Consider the following 21,643-nt stretch of genomic DNA (forward strand, 5'->3'; position numbering starts at 1 on the left):
ATGCAGTTTGCATCAGACAACATAAAAAAGCTTCTCATTCCACTGGCCACTTGAGCTGATAATGTTAAGGAGACCTCTGGACATTCTGTGAGTCCAGTCCACCTGCTGTATACAGAGCTGGTCACCTGTCACCTGGGCGCCGCTTGACATTCACCTTTCCAGACCTTATGAGGTCACTGAAACTCTTGCGGCATTGGACCCAGATCCTTTGGGTCTCTCTCCGCTGCTGACTTCACTCGCCAACTCCATCCATGCCTTTTTTGTCTCCTGCGGCAGGTTCCTTCTCCCATATGATGGGAAGAAGATGTCTCTCCTAGAGTCATAGAGTTATACAGCACAGAAAAAGGCCCTTCGGCCCATCGTGCAATCTCTGTTAATGTCTCGAGGAAGGCGTCTAAGAATCGTGGGGCTGCCCCTGGATGCCTGCCCATTCCATCTCTTTTCATGGAGGTCCCCTGCTGCTCCATTTCTTCAGCGAGCAGCAAACCCAGCCATCGCTGACGCTCCCCTTTTCAAATCGCCCTCCTTTACCGAGTCCCGCTTCCATGCCAGTCCTGACGCCGCTAATTGGACGGCACTCTCATCCCTTGACCAATTAGGCCCTTTGCATTTAAAAATAGCATTGCGTTAGCAACACTGACGCGGAGTCGGACCAGGAACCTAACGCCGGATCATTTCCAGGTCCCGACCCCAGAACGAAAATTCAGGCAACTCTGCGTCTAAAATAAAAGCAAAATACTGCGGATGCTGGAAATCTGAAATAAAAACAGAAAGTGCTGGAAAAATACTCAGCAGGTCAGGCAGCATCTGTGGAGAGAGAAACAGAGTTAACGTTTCAGGTCGGTGACCTTTCATCAGAGTGTCTACTCTGTCATCACCTTTCATATTTTTACAAACCTCTATTAAGACACCCCTCGCCCGTCACTTTACAAGAGAAAGGAGGCCCAGCCTGCTCATCCTTTTATGATAGATAAAACCTTGCAGTTCTAGCATCATCCTTGTATATCACCATCGCCAGGAATTCTATATCCTTTTTATAATAGGCAACCAGAACTGTAATACTCCAATGTGATCTAATCAAGATTCAATACGTGTTTAGTGTAACTTGTCTACTTTGTAATCCTTTCCCTTTAAGGATAAAGCCTAGTGCTTGGTTAACTTTTGTTAAGGCTTTATTAAGCTGTGTCGTAACTTTTAGTGATTTGTGTATTTGTACTCGCAGGTTCCTTGGCTCCTCCCCCATTCAGATTCTTATTTTCCAAGTAATATGTAACCTTCTTATTTTTCTTACCAACATGTAAATTCATCTGCCAAATATATTCCCATTTTGCAAGTTTATTAATGTCTTCTTATAATTTGTTGCTGTCCTCCTCAGTGTTGACTATCCCACCTAATTTGGTGCTATCCACAAATTTAGAAATTGTGTTTTTGAGTCCAAAGTCTAAGTGGTTAATATATATTGTGAGTAACAGTGGTTCCCGCACTGATCCATGTGGGATCAAGGGTTTTATTATCTTTGCGTTTGATTAGTTTATTTAATATTTCGCGTTTTTTTATTTTACATGCAGCCATATAATTTCTAATCCCATCTTCCGGTCTCATATCCACTTGATATGTCTCCCTGGTAAATATTGAAACAAAGTCATTATTTAATATTTCTGGTATTTCATTATTGCTGCCTGTGATTTTATCTTGTCCATGTCTCAGTGGCTCTATTCGTATCCAGGCTTCCCTTTTTTATTGAGTACCTGTAGGATATTTTACGATTTCATTTTATGTTCTTTGATAATTTAATTTCATAGTCCTGCTTTACTCTCCTAATCTCTTCGTATTCTCCCTTGTCATGCTCTCCCTTGCTGTCCATCTATTTAGTCTATGCCTCTTTTCTAACCCTCAATTATTCCCTTATGTCCTTATTCAACCATGGTGTTTCATTAGTGTTTAGATTGTTCTTGTTTTTCATTAGCAGAATATATATTTTCCTGAACTCTGTTGAACACTGTTTTAAATGTTTCCCGTTATTTGCCAATATTGTTGTCCATTTTATTTTTCTAAGTTCTATTTCCAGCCCCTCAAAATCGACTTCCCTCCAAGCAATTACCCTCTGAAGCTGCTTGATCGATTGTTGCGTACTGACAGTGAAGCATCCATAGTGTATTGAAGAAGGGGGTTTCATTGCACAGAGCAGCTGGAGGGGATGTGTGCAAATGGGCCTCTTATTCCAGCCCTGCTCAGTGGTCTGGAGCTATCGGAATCAATGTGAACTGAGGAAGATTACAGACATTGAGGTTGACCTCGGCCACACACATACGGCTCAGTCTCCACATAGAGGTGCTGTTAGAGCCTTCAACAAAGAGGGTTAGTCAGCTTCCTGTTCACAGCTAGCCAGAGAACTACAGTCTCCACTGGTGAAGTGTAGACGACCACACTGTGCAAGCTGCCTGTGAAGGTGATGTTCCTTCTTGCTCCCAATTGACTCGACTAACACATGTGCCAGAAAGTACGGTCTCTGTTCCTGTTTTATAAATAGCACCTGGTGACTTAAGTGTCCGTCTTGGCTCAGTTGAGAGCACTCTCATCACTGAGTCAGGATGTGCTTGAGTTCAAGCCTTGTTTCAGAGATTTGTGCCCATAATTTAGGCTGGAAATATAGTGCAGTACTGAGGGTGTGCTGCATTGTTGGCAGTGCTGTCTTTCAGATGAGATATTAAATCCCATTTATCTACTCAAGTGGATATCAAAGATTCCATGGCACCATTTGAAGAAGTGCAGAGAGTTCTTCACAGTGTCCCGGCAAATATTTATCCATGAACTAACATCATTAAAAATGTAATGGGAGCCATTGTGACTGTGTGATAGTGTGAAACAGGTTATAGCAGCCTGTTTTACTTCTTTCTTGATTTAAATTTAGCCCATTTTGCCTGTGCCGACGGAGTTTTCGAATTAGCCCAACTCCGCTGCTCTTTCCATGTAGCCCCGCAAGTCTTTCCTTTTCAAGTATTTATCCAATATACTTTTGAAAGTTACTATTGAATCTGCTTCCATCACCCTTTCAGGGAGCGCATTCCAGATCATAACAACTCACTGTGTAAACATCAAATTCCATCCTGTCTCTGGTTCTTTAGTTGATCTATGTCCTCTCGTTACCAACCTTCCTGCCAATGGAAACAGTTTTTCCATGTTTACACTATCAGGACTCCTCATGCACGGATCAAACCTTCTCTGCTCCGAGGAGAATAACCTCACTTTCTGCAGATAACTGAAGTCCCTCATTTTTTAAATTCATTCTAGGGATGTGGGCGTCACTGGCTAGGCCAGCATTTATTGCTCATCCCTAATTGCCCTTGAACTGAGTGGCTTGTTAGGCCATTTCAGAGGGAATTTAAGCGTCAACCACATTGCTGCTGTGGAGTCACATGTAGACCAGACCAGGTAAGGACGGCAGATTTCCTTTCCTGAAGGGCATTAGTGAACCAGATGGATTTTTACAACAATCGACGAGCTTTTAATTCCAGCTTTTTATTAACTGAATTCAAATTTCACCATTTGCCCTGATGGGGTTTGAACCCGTGTCCCCAGAGCATTAGCCTGGGCTTTGGATTACTAGTCCAGTGACATTACCACTATGTCACTGCCTCCCCTCATCCTTAAATTATTGGGGTAAATCTCCTCTGCACCCTCTCCAAGGCAATCCTGGCAAAAGAACTGCAAACATAACAGCACACAGAAAATCTCAGCCCTCCATGTGTAAGTGGCTTACAGTGCCGCCCAGTTTAACCCTCATTTTGACAGTGAACTTTCTCAATTCCTCCAGCCAATGCAATACTGACTCCACAATGGCTTGAGAATCACGGCTCCTGCAGTCACCTTTAGGGATGCAGTACTGGTTAAAACTTTCATTTGTTTTTATTCTGAAATATTTAACAGCAATTTATGTGACAGCATGACCCCATCCATTTTTTGTTTGAAAAGTTGACGAACTTTTGAGCTTGTCCATCCAGGTGTTGTACAAAAGGCCACTAGATGGCAGTATTGGTGCTGGTAACAATACAGGCCTGTTTCCTGCTACTGGAATAAAAGCAAAATACTGCGGATGCTGGAAATCTGAAATAAAAACAAGAAATCCAGCATTTCTTGTTTTTATTCCTGCTACTGGAGGTTGGTGTAGAGACAGGGGAATACTGAGGAACAACCTTTTGAGCACCAGCTGCTGATTTAACATTATTCCAAGCATTCCAGCCTGTGAAAAAGTGTCATGTTATTTTAATGCCCATTGCTTATGTAAGAACATTGTAACATTCAGCCCCTCGAACCTGTTCTGCTATCAATTAGATCATGGCTGATCTGTACCTCAACTCCATTTACCCGCCTTTTCTTCATATCCCTTGATACCTGTGCACAACAGAAGCCTATTGATCACAGTCGGAAAGCTTCAAATGATCCCCAGCCTTTGGAAGAGTTTTTCTTGTTACTGGGACAAAAGCAAAATACTGCAGGTGCTGGAAATCTGAAATAAAAACAGAATATGCTGGAAATCCTCAGCAGGTCTGGCAGAATCGGTGGAGAGAGAAACAGAGTTAACAGGCTGGATTTTCAATATGGAGGTGGGAAACATTAACCGGGACTGGTTTTGGGTCTGAAGTCTGCCTCCTGTGGGAATCTGATTCATATTGCAATTTTCAAATGGTTAAGACCTTAATTGGTGTAGAGACGGGTTTCCTGTCCTCTTAGAACCAGTGCGATTGGAAATGTCAGTTGGTCAGATCATGTAAACCTCCACTGCAGCCATCAATGAGGCTGCTGGCTGTCCTGAGGGAGAGATCTGCCTTCCACAGCACCAGAGGAAGCGAGATGTCACAGTGGAGCTAGAGGCCTGGCACTAGGAACAGAACAGGCCCTACCTTCATCGATACCCACCTGGATCTAATGCTGGAGGTCGTGAGGGATAGGGGAGAGGTCCTCTTACCAGAGGGTGGCAGGAGGAGGCCACCTCGTCCTGCAGCATGGCCACCTCTCTGTTCAGTGTTATCCAACTCTGTCCCCTCTTCCTCCTCTCTTACCTCCTGTTTCTCCCCCGATGAGCTGCCTCCTTCCAGAGCCTCACTGTCCTCAAGATCCTCTCTGGAGGAGCATGCTATGGAGAATGCAACAATCCACCACAATACCCCCCCTGCAGGGGGGTACTGGAGGGTGCCACTCGACCGATCCAGGTACCAGAATTGCATCTTCACAAACACGATGGCCTGCTCAATTGTTGGTCTGCTGAGCAGGCAGCGTTGGTTGTTTCGCCTCTGTGCCTCTTGTCTGGGGCACCTGTAGAGGGGTCAGTAGCCATCTCTTCAAGGGATTTCTCTTGTCCCCTTGGAGCCAGCCATGCACTTTGGAGGATGGAGTTAAGTACTGAGGCAGCCTGGACTGGTGGAAGATGAAGGAGTCCTGGCAGCTGCCAGGAAAGTGAGCGCACACACGGAGGAAGCTCTTGTTGTGTTTGCCGACCAATTGGACATTGAGGGAATGGAAGCCCTTCCTGTTAATGGATCTCACTGGCTGGTCACTGGGTGCCTTGATGGCCATGTGGGCACAAGTAATGATACCCTGCACCTGGGGGAATCCAGCGAAGGAGGTTGAAACCAATGCTTTCTGTGCCAGCGCAGGCCCGTCGGTGTCAAGGTGGGTGAATTCTCCTGCCCTCCTGAAAAGGATATCCTTGACCCGTCTGATGGCCTTGTGAGCTGCCGACTGCGAGATGCCACCTAGGTCCACAGCTGATCTTTAGAACAACCTGGTTGCATAGAAGTTCAGGGCAATGGAGACCTTGACAGCTGCAGGTCAGGGACTGCCATGGGGGATGCGAGACCTCAGGTTATTGTGGATCAGAGCACACAGGTCCGAGACCATCTCCCTGGATAGACACAGCTTTCTATGGTACTGATACTCTGTCATTTGCATGTTGCTGACTCTTGGGCTGTGTACCCGATGTTATGGGTAGTGCCTTCATCCCGTTGCACCTCCGCTGTGCTCCTCTGGCCTCTTGCTGTCCAGGAGGTTGTATCTGCTGCAGCTCATCCTGGCTACTCTGTCCAATGTCCCATCTGAACTCCCTCAGCTGGGCTTTGTATGTTCACCAGGCCTTCTCCTGCCAATCTCAGCTGCCCCTTTGATGCCAGCAGGCTCATGTCCTTCTCTGGTTTCCTGGTGCTCACCAATGAGAAATTCACCTCTTCCAGCTGCAGCAATAGCTACACTGAGGCACATCTGATGCAGCTGAGCTTTATGTGCTGCCTCCACTTTATTTCTACCAGCCCTTCCCATACCCTCATGGCCCTCCAAGGATGTCTTCAGAATCCTGTCATATTCCCCACATGGTGACTTCCTCAGCCTTCAAAAATTGCTCACTGAAACTGACAAGCCTGTGAATTAGCTCAACAGCCAATTAAACAGAAGCGTGCACCCAATCCGTTTCCTCGCTGCCAGCGTCTCTTTAAAATTGGCGTGGCGTTCCGAAGGCAGCGGGACCTCTGTGAACGCAATCTTCAAATTGTGCTCGCCTCCATACCCACACTCAGCAGGCTTTGAAAATCTGGCCTGTGTTTCAGGTCTGTGACCTTTCATCAGGACTGGGAAGACTGGGAAAGATTAGAAATGGAATAGGTTTGAAGCAAGTGAAAGGGGGGAGGGTGGAAAAAGAACAATAATTGAGGTCTGTGATAGGGTGGACGACAGGAGAGATTAAATGACAAAAGAGTTGATGGTGTAAGGCCAAAGGGAGGGGTAATGGAAGAAGTAAAGAAACAAAAGGTGTGTCTTGAGGAGGTGTGAATGGCAGAATGCTGAACAGCTGCCATCTGAAAGCAAAAACAGGAAAAAAAATGCAACCTGCAAAGCAAAAGGGAAACAAAATGGGGGCAGAGATTACAGTCTGAAATTGTTGTACTCAATGCCGAGTCCAGAAGGCTGTAAAGTGCCTAATTGAAAGATGAGGTGCTGTTCCTTGAGCTTACATTCATTGGAATACTGCAGGAGGCCGAGGGCAGAGGGGTCAGTGTGAGAGCAAGGTGGAGAATTAAAATTACAGGCAACTGGAAGCACAGGGTCATGCTTGTGGACTGAGCGGAGGTGTTCTGCAAAGTGGTCACCCAATCTGCATTTCGTCTCCCTGATGTAGAGCAGACTACATTGTGAGCAGTGAATACGCTATACTAAATTCACAGAAGTACATGTAAATCGTTGTTTCACCTGGAAGGAGTGTTTGGGGCTCTGGACGGTGAGGAAAGAGGAGGTAAAAGGGCAGATGTTGCATCTCCTGCACTTGCATGGAAAGGTGCCAAAGGAAGGGTGTTGGGCGTAATTGAGGAGTGGACCAGGATGTTGCAGAGGAATGGCCCTTTCAGAATGCTGAAAGAGGAATGGATGGGAAGATGTGTTTGATGGCGTTATCACGCTGCAGGTGGTGGATATGATGGAGGATGATCCTTTTAATATGGAGGCTGGTGGGGTGGGAAGTGAGGACAAAGGGAACCCTATCATGGTTAGGGGGGGAAGGGGAACTGGGGGTGGGGGCAGCGAAGTGCAGGAAATGGGAGGAGCATGATCGAGGAGGGAATCCTCCATTGAGGAAAAAAGAATTCATATCAGATGGTATGGAAGGTTCATCACCAGAACAGATGCGATGCAGACGGAGAAACAGGGAGAATGGGATGGAGTCCTTCCAGCAAGCAGGGTGTGAGGAAGTGTAGTCGAGGTAGCTCTGGGAGTCAGTGGGCTTTTAGTGAATATTCATTGATAGACTATCCCGAGAGATGTGAAGGAAGAGAAGGGAAGAATTGGAGATGGACCATGTGAAGGTTAGGGAGGGGTGGAAATTGGAAGCAAAGTTGATGAAATTTCCCAGTTCAGGGTGAGAGCAGGAAACAGCACCAATAAGTCATCAATGTACTGGAAAAAGAGTGAGGGAGGGGGCCCAAGTAGAACTGGAACAAGGACTGTTCCTCATATCCCACAAAAAGGCAGGCATAGCTAGGATCTATGCAGGTACCCAGACCAACACCTTTCATCTGGAGGAAGCGTGTAGAGTTAAAGGGGAAGTTGTTCTATGTGTGATTAAGCTGAAACACTAGTCCACACCTTCATGACCTCATCATCTTAATGCCGTCTCCCCAATTACTCCAGGTCCCCCCATGTACCCTCCACTCTGTGGGGCTTCTCATCCTTTCTCCCTCTGTTCCTCCTTGCGAGAATGAGGAACTGAAAGAAATTAATATTAGTAGAAAAGTAGTACAGGAGAAATTAATGGGACGGAAAGTTAATAAATCCCCGGGACCTGATCATCTACATCCCAGAGTGTTGAAAGAGGTGGCTGTAGAGATAGTGGATGCATTAGTGATCATCCCCCAAAATTCTGTAGATTCTGGAATGGTTCCTGCAGATTGGAAGGTAGCAATTGTAACCCCATTATTTAAGAAAGGAGGGAGAGAGAAAACAGGGAACTACAGACCTGATAGCCTGACATCAGAAGGAGGGATAATGTTAGAATCTATTATAAAGGATGTTATAACTGGACATTTAGAAAATAATGGTGGGATTAGGCAGAGTCAACATAGATTTATGAAAGAGAAATCATATTTGACAAAACTGTTAAGAGTTTTTTGAGGATGTAACTAACAGAATAGACTAGGGGAACCAGTGGATGTGGTGTATTTGGAAGGCTATCGATAAGGCCCCACACAAGAAGTTAGTAAGCAAACTTAGAGCACATGGGATTGGAGGGAATATACTGGCATGGATTGAGAATTGGTTAACAGACAGAAAACAGAGAGTAGGAATAAATGGGTCATTCTCAGGTTGGCAGGCTGTGACTAGTGGGGTACCACAAGGATCAGTGCTTGGGCCCCAGTTATTCACAATCTATATCAATGATTTGGATGTGGGGACCAAATAAAATATTTCCAAGTTTGCTGATGACACAAAACTAGGTGAGAATGTGAGTTATGAGGAGGATGCAAAGAGGCTTTAGGGGGATTTAGACAGGCTAGTTAATTGGGCAAGAACTTGTGGAAAAATGTGAAGTTATTCACTTTGGTAGGAAAACCAGAAATGCAGAGTATTTCTTAAATGGTGAGCCATTGGGAAGTGTTGATGTCCAAAGGGACCTGGGTGTCCTTGTTCATAAGTCACTGAAAGCTAACATGCAGGTGCAGCAAGCAATTAGGAAGGCAAATAGTATGTTGGCCTTTATTGCAAAAGGATTTGAGTACAGGAGTAAAGATGTCTTGCTGCAATTGCATAGAATCTTGGTGAGACCGAACCTGGAGTATTGTGTACAGTTTTGGTCTCCTTACCTAAGGATATACTTGCCATAGAGGGAGTGCAACGGAGGTTCACCAGACTGATTCCTGGGATGGTGGGATTGCCCTATGAGGTGAGATTGAGGAGACTGGGTCTATATTCTCTCGAGTTTAGAAGAATGAAAGGTGATCTCATTGAAGCATACAAAATCCTTACATTGCTTGCCAGGGTTGATGCAGAAAGGATGTTTCCCCTGGCTTGGCGGGGGGGGGGGGGGAGGGGGGCGGTGGTGTCTAGAACCAGGGGGACACAGTCTCAGAATAAGAGGTAGGCCATATAGGACTACGATGAGGAGGGTTTTCTTCACTCAGAGGCTGGTGAATCTGTGGAATTCTCTATCCCAGAGTGCTGTGGAGGCTCAGTCATTGAGTAGGGTCAAGACAGAGATCGATAGATTTCTAGATGTTAAAGCTATCGAGGGATATGTAGATAGTGCGGGAAAATGGCATTAAGGTAGATCAGCCATGAACTAGTCGAATGGCCGAGCAGGCTTGAGGGGCCGAATGGCCTACTCCTGCTCCTATTTCCTATGTTTCCTATTTTCCATTGGTAACTGCTGACCAGCCAATCCTCTCCACACCGTCATATCTCACTATGTGTTCAAAAACTTCCTGATTATCCACAATGCCTTTGGTTTCCTACTTCTTCCCTCCATTTTCCCTCCTGCTGAGCCTTATCTCTTTTCTCCTTATTTTGAAATACCCTGAGATAATCCACTGTATATGGGGAGTGCTTGTACTCTTCAATCGGGCCAAACAAAACAACAATTTTGCTACTTGATTTGTTGCAAAGCCATGGAAAGCCAGACAGGTTGGCTACAAACCATACAGGTGAAAAGCCATCGTCATTCCATATCCACTTTCATCATTCGAAGAACATCTACACTTCATCCCATTGAAATGAGTGGAGACAGCACATTTTTCTGTCGGAACATTTTAATTACAGCTTCCAGTGTCATGGGACGTTTTTGACCTCATTCTCTAAAGAACGTCTTTGTAAAGGGTGGCACATTATTTCTTTTGTCTGCCGAGCTCATGAGCAATGGTTTAGTCACAATCCCTTAGAAATTAAATTGAGGTCCAAATTTTCCTCTGTCATTGCAGCAATTTTCTGGCATTCATCATTTGCATTTGGTTGTAATCCATACTCAGTTATGCATTCGTGTGAGGAGTCCTTGAGACTACATGTGACTGAGTCTATTTGGATTGTTACAGTGGTGCCCCATGGTCAAGGGCTTTATGAAAATAAAACTGTGAGGTGATGAAGATGTGGATTAGGGTTTCAATACAGGGGGAAATGCGGAGGCATCGGTCTAATTGTTCATTCTTTTCCTCTCCTCGGTAGAGCTCAGTAACACTGGATTAGCACAAAATTGGGAATCATCAGTATTCTCCAGGCAGTAGGCATTAATCTGCATAATTGAGGGTTATTTACGAATGCCCCATTAATGGAGTGGGAGAGTGGAAGTTCCTTCAATTTATATTTGCTGTGATATTGCTGGACAGGCTCAAGCTCCCTGATGTAACCTAGTGGCTTTGTCTCAACCACCAGCCTTACCAGACCCCTGACCTTTAAAAAGAATGGACCTTGAGATATGGAGAAAACTGGCGAGGAAGCATTGATTGTCCATTGCTGGTTGCCCGAGGAGACATGTGTAGGCCAGAGCAGGCAGGATGCTGGCAAACCATTTGGGTTTCAACAACAGTCTAGCAGCTTTTATGGCCATTTTCTTGACGTTAACCCACAAGTCAGCAGATTTATTGAACTCAATTTCACAAATTTACATCATGGAACTTGAACTCACAATGAGTGGGTTTCTAATGTAGTACCCGAGCCACGAGGCTACTGTGCAAGCAGATGCTAACATGTAACAGAACCTGAAACTACTGATACATAGAAAACATACGAATAATGACAAACAGGAAAAGATTGGATGGCTCAACTAGTCAGTCCCTCACAATTGTGATACCTTGTGCATCCTGATACAGACTTTCCCAACCACACTCTGTGCCATGTAATCTCCTGGGACAGGCAAAACACTAGTAAAAACAACCCAGACCAATTAGAACCATAGAATCATAGAAAAATTATGGCACAGAAGGAGGCCATTCAGCCCATTCATGTCCGTGCCGGCCGAAAAAACTAGCCACCCAATCTAATCCCACCTTCCAGCACCTGGTTCATAGCCTTGCCGGTTACGGCACTCCAGGTGCATGTCCAGGTACCTTTGAAAAGAATTGAGGGTTTCTGCCTCCACCACCATTCCTGGCAGTGAATTCCAGACACCCACCAACCACTGGGTGAAAAAGTTTTTCCTCATATCCCCTCTAATCCTACTACTTTAAATCTGTGCCCCCTGGTAATTGACCTCTCCGCCAGGGGAAACAGGTCCTTCCTGTCCACTCTATCTAGGCCCCTCATAATTTTGTAAAACTCAATTAAGTAACCTCTCAGCCTCCTCAGTTCTAAGGAAAAGAACCCGCACCTATCCAATCTTTCTTCATAGCTGCAACTTTCCAGCCCTGGCAACATTCTTGCAAATCTCCTCTGTACTCTCTCCAGAGCAATTATGTCCTTCCTGTAATGTGGTGACCAGAACTGTACGCAATACTCCAACTGTGGCCTATCCAGCGTTTTATCCAATTCCAGAATTAAATCCCTGCTTTTGTATTCTATACCTTGGCTAATAAAGGAAAGCATTCTATGTGCCTTCTTCACCACTCTATCTACCTGTCCTGCCACTTTCAGAGACCTGTGGACATGCACTCCAAGGTCTCTCACTTCTTCTATCCCTCTCAATATCCTCCTATTTATTGTGTATTCCCTCACTTTATTTGCCCTCCCCAAATGCATTACCTCACACTTCTCTGGATTGAATTCCATTTGCAACTTTTCCGCCCACTCAACCAAACCATTGATATCATTCTGGAGTCTGCAGCTAACCTCTTCACTATTAACCACACGGCCAATTTTTGTGTCATCAGCAAATTTCCCAATCATGCCTCCCACATTTAAGTCCAATTCATTAATATATACCACAAACAGCAAAGGACCCAACACTGAGCCCTGTGGAACGCCACTGGAAACTGCTTTCCATTCACAAAAAACATCCATTGTTTCCTGTCACTGAGCCAATTTTGGATCCAACCTGCCACATTCCCCTGTATCCCATGGGCTTTCATTTTACTGACCAGTCTGCCATGTGGGAACTTGTCAAATGCCTTAATAAAATCCATGTAGACCACATCCACTGCACTACCCTCATCAATCCACCTTGTTACTTCCTCAAAGAATTCACTTAAGTTAGTAAGACATGACCTTCCCTTAGCAAATCCATGCTGACTATCCCTGATTAATCTGTGCCTTTCTAATTGGTAGTTTATCCTGTCCCTCAGAATTGATTCTAATAATTTACCCAACAACAAGGTCAGATGGACCAGCCTATAATTATTTGGCCTAGCCCTCACACCCTTTTTAAACAACGGTATAACGTTCGCAGACCTCCAATCCTCTGGCACCTCACCCGTATCCAGTGAGGATTTGAAGATGATCCTCAGCGCATCTGCTGTTTCCTTCCTTTAACAACCTGAGATGCAATCCATCTGGCCCTGGCGATTTATCTACTTTCAAGGATGTCAGACCCTCTAGTACTGCCTCTCTCATTATGCTAATGGTATCTAATATTTCACTCTCCTCCTCTTTTACTTCAATGTCTGTATCATCCCTCTCCTTTGTGAAGACAGAGGCAAAAAACTAATTAAGAACCCTGCCCACATCCTCTGCATCCACACATAAGTTCCCTTGTACATCCCTGATAGGCCCTACCCTTTCCTTAGTTATCCTCTTGCTCTTAATGTACGGATAAAACATCTTCAGGTTTTCCTTGATTTTACCTGCCAATAGTTTTTTAAGTCCTCTCTTTACTTTTCTGATTACCTTTTTTACTTCACCCCTGCACTTTCGATATTCCTCTAGGCTTTCTAAAGTATTAAGATTTTTGTGATCGTCATAAACTTTCTTTTTCTGCTTTAACTTACCCTGTAAGCTTCTAGTTAACCAGGGGGCTCTAGATTTGGCAGTACCACCCTTTATCTTTGTGGGGACATGTCTACACTGTGCCTGCAGTATCTCCCTTTTGAATGCCTCCCACTAGTTTGCCACTGATTTTCCTTCAAGTAGTTGTATCCAGTCCGCTTTTACCAGATCACCTCTCAGTTTTGTAAAATTTGCCTTCCCCCAATTTAGAACTTTAACTCCTGTTTTATCTTTGTCCTTTTCCATGATTATACTAAAACTAACTGTATTATGATCGCTATTTCCAAAATGGGCACACACTGTTACTTCATCTACTTGCCCAGCTTCATTACTGATAACTAAATCTAGAATTGTGCCTCCTCTCTTATTATGTGCTGGCTAAAAAAGTTCTCCTGAATGCAGTTCAAGAATTTTGTGTCCTCTGTGCCTTTCAGTGTTTGTATCCCAGTTGATATTGGGGTAATTGAAATGCCCAACTATTATTGCGCCATAGTTTTTACGCTCAAATATTTGCCTACATATTTGTTCCTCTACCTCCCTCTCACTATTGGGGGGTCTATAGTACACTCCTAGTAGTGTGGCTGCCCCTTTTTCATCTCTGATCTCACATTTGCCACATTTGATAATTCATTTCGCATATCATCCCTCCTCAAAGCTGTTATTGATTCCTTAACTAATAATGCTACACCCCCTCCTTCTCTATGTCCCTCTCTATCCTGCCTGAAAACTGTATATCCAGGGATGTTGAGCTGCCATTCTTGCCCCACTTTAAGCCAAGTTTCTTTATAGCAATGATATCATGTTACCATTTGTCTATCTGTGCCCTCAGCTCATCGGCTTTATTTACTATACTCCTTGCATTTAAATAAATACCCTTTAACACTGCCAAATTCCTGTGCTGCACACTTTTTAACCTTTGCTTCTTCTGTCTTTCAGTCACTCGCTAATTTTTTGCCTCCTGTTCCCTGCCCTGAAATTGTCCTATCTAAGACTGTGCTCAGGTTCCCATCCCCCTACCAAGCTAGTTTAAACCTTCCCCAACAGCACTAGCAAACCTTCCTGCAAGGATATTTGTCCCAGTCCTGTTCAGGTGTAGACTGTCCGGCTTGTACAGGTCCCACCTTCCCCAGAACCGGTCCCAATGCCCCAGAAATCTGAAGCCCTCCCTCCTGCACCATCTCTCCAGCCATGAATTCATCTGGTGTATTCTCCTATTTTTGTACTCACTAGCACATGGCCTTGGGAGTAATCCAGAGATAGCTAATCTCTTTCCTAACTCCCTAAACTCAGTCTGCAGGACCTCATCCTTCTTTCTTCTTATAATGTTGGTACCAATGTGGACCATAACCTCTGGTTGAGCACCCTTGCTCTCCAGAATGCCCTGTAACCGCTCAGTGATATCCATGACCCTTTCACCAGGGAGGTAACATACCATCCTGGAATCACATCTGCGACCGCAGAAATGCCTGTCTGTTCCCCTAAGTATAGAATCTCCTATCACTATTGTTCTCTTGTCCTTTCTCCTCCCTCCCTGCACAGCTGAGCCACCCATGGTGCTCTGGTCATGACTCTCGCTGTACTCTCCAGAGGAACCCTCTCTCCCATTGGTACTCAGGACTGAATACTGGTTAGAAAGTGGGATGCACTCTGGAGACTCCTGCACTACCTGCCTTGTCCTTCTTGTCTGTCTGGCAGCGACCCAGTCCCTCTCTACCTGCGCTCTCTTATGTAGTAACAAAAATTCTGAATTTTTCCTCTCGGACCCTTTTAGGCAATTAAAACTAGTCCGGGAGATCATTCTGGCCCTGATTAATGTTACTAGGTTCTTACTCTTTGTACAAAGTGATCTCCACCCTGTCAGAACCAGGTCCAGCTCTCTCTTGAAGAAGTACAGTGAATCAGTGACCACTGAATGAGCTGGCAGCCTGTTCATGAGGGCCACGATTCCCTGCGAAACAAATCACCTCCTAACATCGGAAAAGGAGAAAGCAACAAAATACAAAATGGTACAACTGAACTTTATTTCAGTCACAGTGGCCAGGGGTCTTGTTCTCCTCCTGATATTGGGCTCCGTGGCGGAGTGGGGGGATCGGGGGGATGGGGGTGGGGGGTGGGGTGGGTGCTGGAAGATCGGGACGGCAGCGGTCTGCCACGGAACCCGATGCTGGGATTGCCGGGCCCAATCTTCCTGGCGGAGGGGAAGCTCCGCGGCGGGCCCTCCGCCGCTCTGCGACAGGACCCGACTTTACATATTTAAATTACCTGTTTGCATGAATGAAAATGAAAACTGGAGCGATCTTACCTGCAATTCCGGATCTTCAGTGTGACGTGTGGCACTCACGCACCTTCACTTTCCCGTCCAGGGAAAGCTGGCGCTACCGAGATGGGGAAGAGGGGAGCTCTGCATTTGTTTCGTAGTGGGGTGGGGGTAGGAAGGGGTCAACTCTGCATTCTCTACACAGGGCTGGCGGCCCTTTAAAAACGGTGCCAGCGCCTGCACAGAAACAGTTGACGCCGTTCATGGCGTCGCCGAGACTGCCCCCGCCAAATGATTGGGAGGTGGCGGGGGTGGCTGCCCCGCATATGATGAGCCACTGGGCTCAGGATTGTGGTGGCGTGCAGCCCATGTGTGTCGGACGCCATTTTTTAAATGCCCACTGCTGCTCCTGGTGGCAGGACCATGAGATTCAGCCCAGTATTTCTATAAAACCCCGATTCAAAAGATTCTCTTCTCATTCCAAACAATGCTCTATCATTTTGGGGGGGGGAAGGAGGGTGAGGGGAATTTCTGACAGTTAAAGGGGTCTGTCTCAAAATGAAGTTTACATTCTCTACATTGATTCAGGGAATCATAGAATGGTTACAGCACAGAAGGAGGCCATTCGGCCTGTCCAGTCCATGCTGGTTCTCTGCAAGAGTAATTTAATAAGTTCCTCTCCCCCACCCTTTATAGCCCTGCAAATTTATTCTCTTCAGGTGCTTGTCCAATTTCCTTTTGAAAGCCATGATTGAATCTGCCTCCACCACACTCTCAGGCAATGCATTACCATTCGTTACCAGTCTCTGTGTAAAAAAGCTTTTCCTCGTGTCACCTTTTGTTCTTTTGCCAATCGCTTTATATCAGTGTCCTCTGGTTCTCGACCCTCCCGCCAGTGGGAACAGTTTCTCCCCATCTACTTTGTCCAGACTCTTCATGATTTTGAACACCTCTATCAATTCTCCTCTCAACCTTTTCTAAGGAGAACAACCCCAGCTTCTCCAATCTATTACATAACTGAAGCCCCTCATCTCTCGAACAGTTCTCGTAAACCTCTTCTGCACCCTCTCTAAAGCCTTCACATCCTTTCTAAAGTGCAAGCTCGGACGTGGACACAATACTGAACCAATCTTTTATAAAGGTTCATCTGTGCCACATTTACTGAATGGGAACACAACGCCCGGGTAACCCTAAGCCATTCCAGGTGCTCAGTGCCAGCACAGTTAGGGGTAGATTGTAGTAGATCATTTGCTATTGTGGAATTTGCATGGATCTTTGAGATTGCATGACCTCTAACCCCATACAGAAGAGGCATCCCTGATCCAGACTGGTCTTGGTGTTGTTTTGGCAAATTCTGGCCTCCCTGATCTCACTAGCCAGGGCTGAGGGTGCCGATTGGCTGGTGTTGTCGGCACCCTTGGTTTTGCCTTTGAGCTAACTACGCCAAATTGTTGTGCTTTGTGTCTTTGGTTATTCAGAACCAGATTGGACTAAAGGTTACCAACCCTCCAGGATTGCCCTGGAGTCTCCAGGGAATAGGCACTATCATCTCTGGGACACTGCAGGGAGCAATCCAGGAGAAAAATGAGGTCATAAAAATTCTGTTTCTTAAAAAAATGTGAAAACTTTTATTAGTTATAAAACTATCAAAACTATAAAGAAGACTGCTTGACTGACTGTCCAGAATCATCCAGTAGTGTAATAAAAAATCAGTTTTCTTTCCAATGGACATGGGAAGGCGGAGCACTGCGGGGTGTGATGGATATGTTGGGCGACCAATGGCTGGAGATTGGGGGCGGGGCCATTGTAGGCCATGTGATGAAACCTGACACCAGCAAGGAAATTAGCTTATATCATAAAGACATCTACACACAATGAATTTTTCAGTCAGGTGTCAATGCAACAACTTGCATTGAGGTAGCACAGTTCAATAAAACTTTCAAAAGTGTTTCACAGGAGCGTAATCAAACAAAAACTGACACCAGGCCAAAGAAGGAGACATTAAGACAGGTGACCAAAAGCTTGATAGAAGAGGTAGGCGTTAAGGAGAGTCCTAAAGCAGGAGAGAGAAGGGGACACAATTATTATTTAACTAGCAGTTTAATGGTTAACTGTGAGAAATGATTGGATGCCATTATACAAACTACTTTGTTTCGATTTCAGACAGGCAGTATCAAAATTAATTTGGTGCTGGATTTTCACTCCTAGCATTACCTGAGTCTCAGATGGTTCCGTGCAGTTTGTTTGCAGCAGTTGTGCAGTCTCAGTGCGGCAGTGCTCCCAGACATTCTATTTTCTCTTGTGGTCAGAGATAATGAGATGCCTTTCCTCCCCCGGTCTCTCATGTTGCATCAAGAGGCAGACTTAACAGAATTATCAACAGCAATCCTGGCTCTGAAAAACATGTGGCTTTACCCACAGTATCATGACGCATTACTCCCCACCTCACCCCCTCTCTCTCCCCGCACCCCACCATCTCAGGCTGTGGTTTCTGGGGTCAGCCTAATAGAAAGAAAGGTTTGCATTTATATAGTGCCTTTCACAACCTCAGGAACTCATAAAGCGTGTGACAACCAGTGAAGTACTTTTGAAGCGTAATCATGGTTGTAATTTAGAAACACAACAGCCAATTTGTGCACAGCAAGCTCCCAGAATCCGTTCATCTGTTTCTGAGCTGTGGATTCGGGGATAATTGTTGGGCAGGAAATCACACTTTGACTTGTGCTACAGGATCTTTTATATCCACCTGAGTGGAAAGATGAGGCCTTGTATTAATGTTTCATCTAAAGGATGGCATGACTGAGACGACAACACTGGAGTGCCAGCCTGGATTATGTGCTCAGGTCTCTGGAATGGAGCTTGAACCCATGACCTGCGACCTCAGAGGTCCACTCAGCTGGTGTCTCGCCTGATGGCCTGCACAAACTGGGCTGAATTTAGTGAGCCCGCTTGAAGTGGGAATGGAGGCACGGGGGCCAGAGAATAGCATCAGACAGGTTTGTCCAGAAATCCGACATTGTGACATCGTTTCTGGATTTAGTCAGTGGCGGGAAAACTTCAAGGCAGCATTGCTGCCCTGACGTGATGGATCTACAATTTAAATTGCAGAATGCTTAGTTTTAATGTATCGGCACGTCATTGAAAATGATTCAATGGTGGAGGGGCTTGGAATTAAGTGGATGATGGGTGGCCCTCATGTGCCTTTGGAACCCCAGCCATTGAAAACTGGTGGAATCGAGGTGAGGCCTCAGTGCTGTGATGGGTAGGCAGTCAAGACCAGCACTGAATAGGGGAGGAGTGAGGGAGTGAAGGCAATTGCCGGACTGCAGTGCTGTGCGCTCTGCATGGGTGGGCAGGGTCTCAGGTGACAGTAGCAGGTGAGCTAGGTCTCGGGTGTTCTGCAAGCAGGGCTGGGTCTCGGGGGACAGACGTTGGGGGCTTGGTCTCGGGTGGTCTGCAAGGGGGAGGCTTGGTTTTGGGTGGCAGATACTGTTGGATGGCAATATCGGGTGCCCAAACTGTTGGATGTGAGGGGCGGGTGCCCATACTGCTGGGTGAGAGGGTCGGCTATCATCAAAGGTGGGCACTATGGGCTATTAGTGAATCTGCAGAGAGAACTAACAAAGGGAAAGCTGCCAAGACAAGTTCATCTCTGCAAGGGCAGTGCTCTGGAGGCCTATTGATCACCCGGCATGGGTCTCATGTACGCTGTCTTTTCGGACCCCGTGGCACGATGCAGCACCTCCGATGGAGGGAGGACCAGGAGGCAGCTGTGCCTGCCTGTGAAGCTCCACGACCAGAGAGACAGCAGCTGCCCATGTCAAGAAGGGCCCACCTGCGCCAGAGAGTGTACCGGACTCGAATCAACTCCCTCCAAATATCCGAGTGGCATTGTCAGTGAAGACTGTGGCTCTCCAGGCAGACTGTCACTGACTTGTGCACTGTGTTGCAGGACAAGTTGCGACCAATGGAATTTGGGGGGGTCACCCGATGCCAGTGGCCTTGAAGATCACTGTGGCACTCAACTTTTAAGCGTCTGGATCAATCCAAGGAGCCACTGGGAATATGTGTGGCATCTCCCAGGCAGCAACCCACTGCTGCATCAAGGAGGCGACCAATGCCCTGCGAGAGAGGGCCAGCGATTATGTGCACTACCGGATGACCCTGACAGTCAGGTTGAGAGGGCCACTGGATTCAGGGCCATTGCTGGATTCCCCCAGGTGCACAGTGTGATAGACTGCACACATGTGTCTATCTAGGCTCCCATAGAGCAGCTAGACGCCTTTATCAACAGGGAGGGCTTCCATTCTGTCAACGTACAGTTGCTCTGCGATCACCAAAAGCATTTCCTGCAGGTGTGTGCCCGCTTCCCAGGAAGCAGCCATAATCCCAGGTACCACAGCTTTTTCAGTCCCCCTGCTCACCTTCAGCGATGGATTCTCAGGGACAAGGGCTACCCACTGAAGACATGGCTATTCATGCCTGTGAGGAACACTCGCACTGCAGCAGAGGAGAGGTACAACACTTGCCACGGCTCCACTTGAGCAACCATTGAACAGGCTATTGGACTGCTGAAGATAAGATTCCAGTGTTTGGATCGATCAGGTGGAGCCCTGCATTATGACCCAGTGAGGGTCTCACTGTCGTGGTGCTCTGCTGTGTTCTGCACAGTCTAGCACTGCAGAGGGGGAAGGCCTTGCATGGTGAGAACATGATTGATCGCCACTCCTCAACCGATGAGGAGGATGCGGAGGGCGGGCGGTGAGCAGCAGGTTTTGAACCCCTCGCACTGGAGGCCAGGCACATGGAGCAATGGGCCAAGAATGCAAGAGACAATCTCATACTTACCCGCTTCCAGCCACCATGATGGCCGCTCAGTGTAAAATCAATAAAGTCTCACCTCAATGCACGCAGTCTGTTGCCTCTTTTCTGTTTCTGTTCCGTGCCTAGTGCTCAGCTTAACCACAGGCTCTGGCCCATGGGAGACACTAATCAAATGAGGGCTGTGCCTACACTGGCATCTACTAAGGGGGAAGGGTGAAGTCAGCAGCTCACAAATTAAGGCATGCTGGAATAATGACTTTCCACAATCACAGTTAATTTCAAAAACAAAAGAACATTATACAAGAAAACAAAACTCAAATGTCAAACACCCGTGAAACCCCAAGTGTCTCTAGGTGGTTTTCTTTATACATTTACAAGTGCTTCTATAAGGTGTAACCCCTGTGCTAGCAGCTGGGCTGGAGGCAAGCTGATGATCAGGCTGCCCCTGGGCTGGGATGAGTTTGACGGTCATCCTCCAGCTGCCTGAGGCCTGGAGGGCACCGGCGGCCTGAGGGTTTCCTGCACAGGTGCAGGACTCTCCTCTGACATTGCAGGTACTGAAGCTGGGCTTACTGGAGAGGGGCAGAAGAGCCGCTGTCTACACTGAGGGGAGCCCCCAGCTGTGGAGGTCAGCCTCTCCTGTGTGCCTCACCAAGGGACACTTGAACCTCCCTGTTGACCAGAAAAGGACGAGGAGCTGCAGAAGACTCCAGGGACGTTGTCCTCTGACCTTGTCGCTGCTGCTTTGATCTCCTGGCCAAGGCGATGGTGCGCAGGGTCTGTGCGCATCTCTCCATGGGGATCGCCAACCTCTCAGTGGAGGAAACCATGTGCTCACATGCTTCAGACATGGCAGCACTCATGGTATGGATGGACTCCTCCATCATCCACTCATCGCTCTGCATGGCCTCTGGCATTTCTGCCAGATGTTGCTCTCTCTGCAACTCCAACATGCCCCGTGCTGTTGACACCAAAGGCACATCATGAGCCTGGGACTCAGCATGGGCCTGGCCACCCACTGTCCTCTGACTGTTAGAGGCCTCAGCTGTCTCTGCCTCAGCCAGTTGCTCAGGCATGTGTGTGGTGCTGTCACCAGCTTGTGACCCTGATTCTACAGCCGAGCGGAAACCCACTGAGGTGAAAGTATCTGCGCTGATGGACGGTGCAGGAGAGTCATGTGAT

At 46.6% G+C, this 21,643-nt stretch overlaps 1 protein-coding gene across 1 annotated transcript in view; it reads right to left on the reverse strand.

Annotated features, from left to right (window-relative positions):
- The window catches only part of LOC137352260 (endothelin-converting enzyme 1-like), a 433,046-nt gene extending 417,091 nt beyond the window's left edge, over positions 1 to 15,955 (reverse strand). Inside the window, exon 1 of the mRNA XM_068017542.1 lies at positions 15,683 to 15,955. The gene's annotated coding sequence lies outside the window, so the exon portion shown is untranslated. The remainder of the gene's footprint in view (positions 1 to 15,682) is intronic.
- Between the last annotated feature and the right edge of the window lie 5,688 nt (positions 15,956 to 21,643).

This window comes from Heterodontus francisci, chromosome 37, assembly GCF_036365525.1.
Source record: "Heterodontus francisci isolate sHetFra1 chromosome 37, sHetFra1.hap1, whole genome shotgun sequence".
NCBI classification, from domain to species: Eukaryota; Metazoa; Chordata; class Chondrichthyes; order Heterodontiformes; family Heterodontidae; genus Heterodontus; species Heterodontus francisci.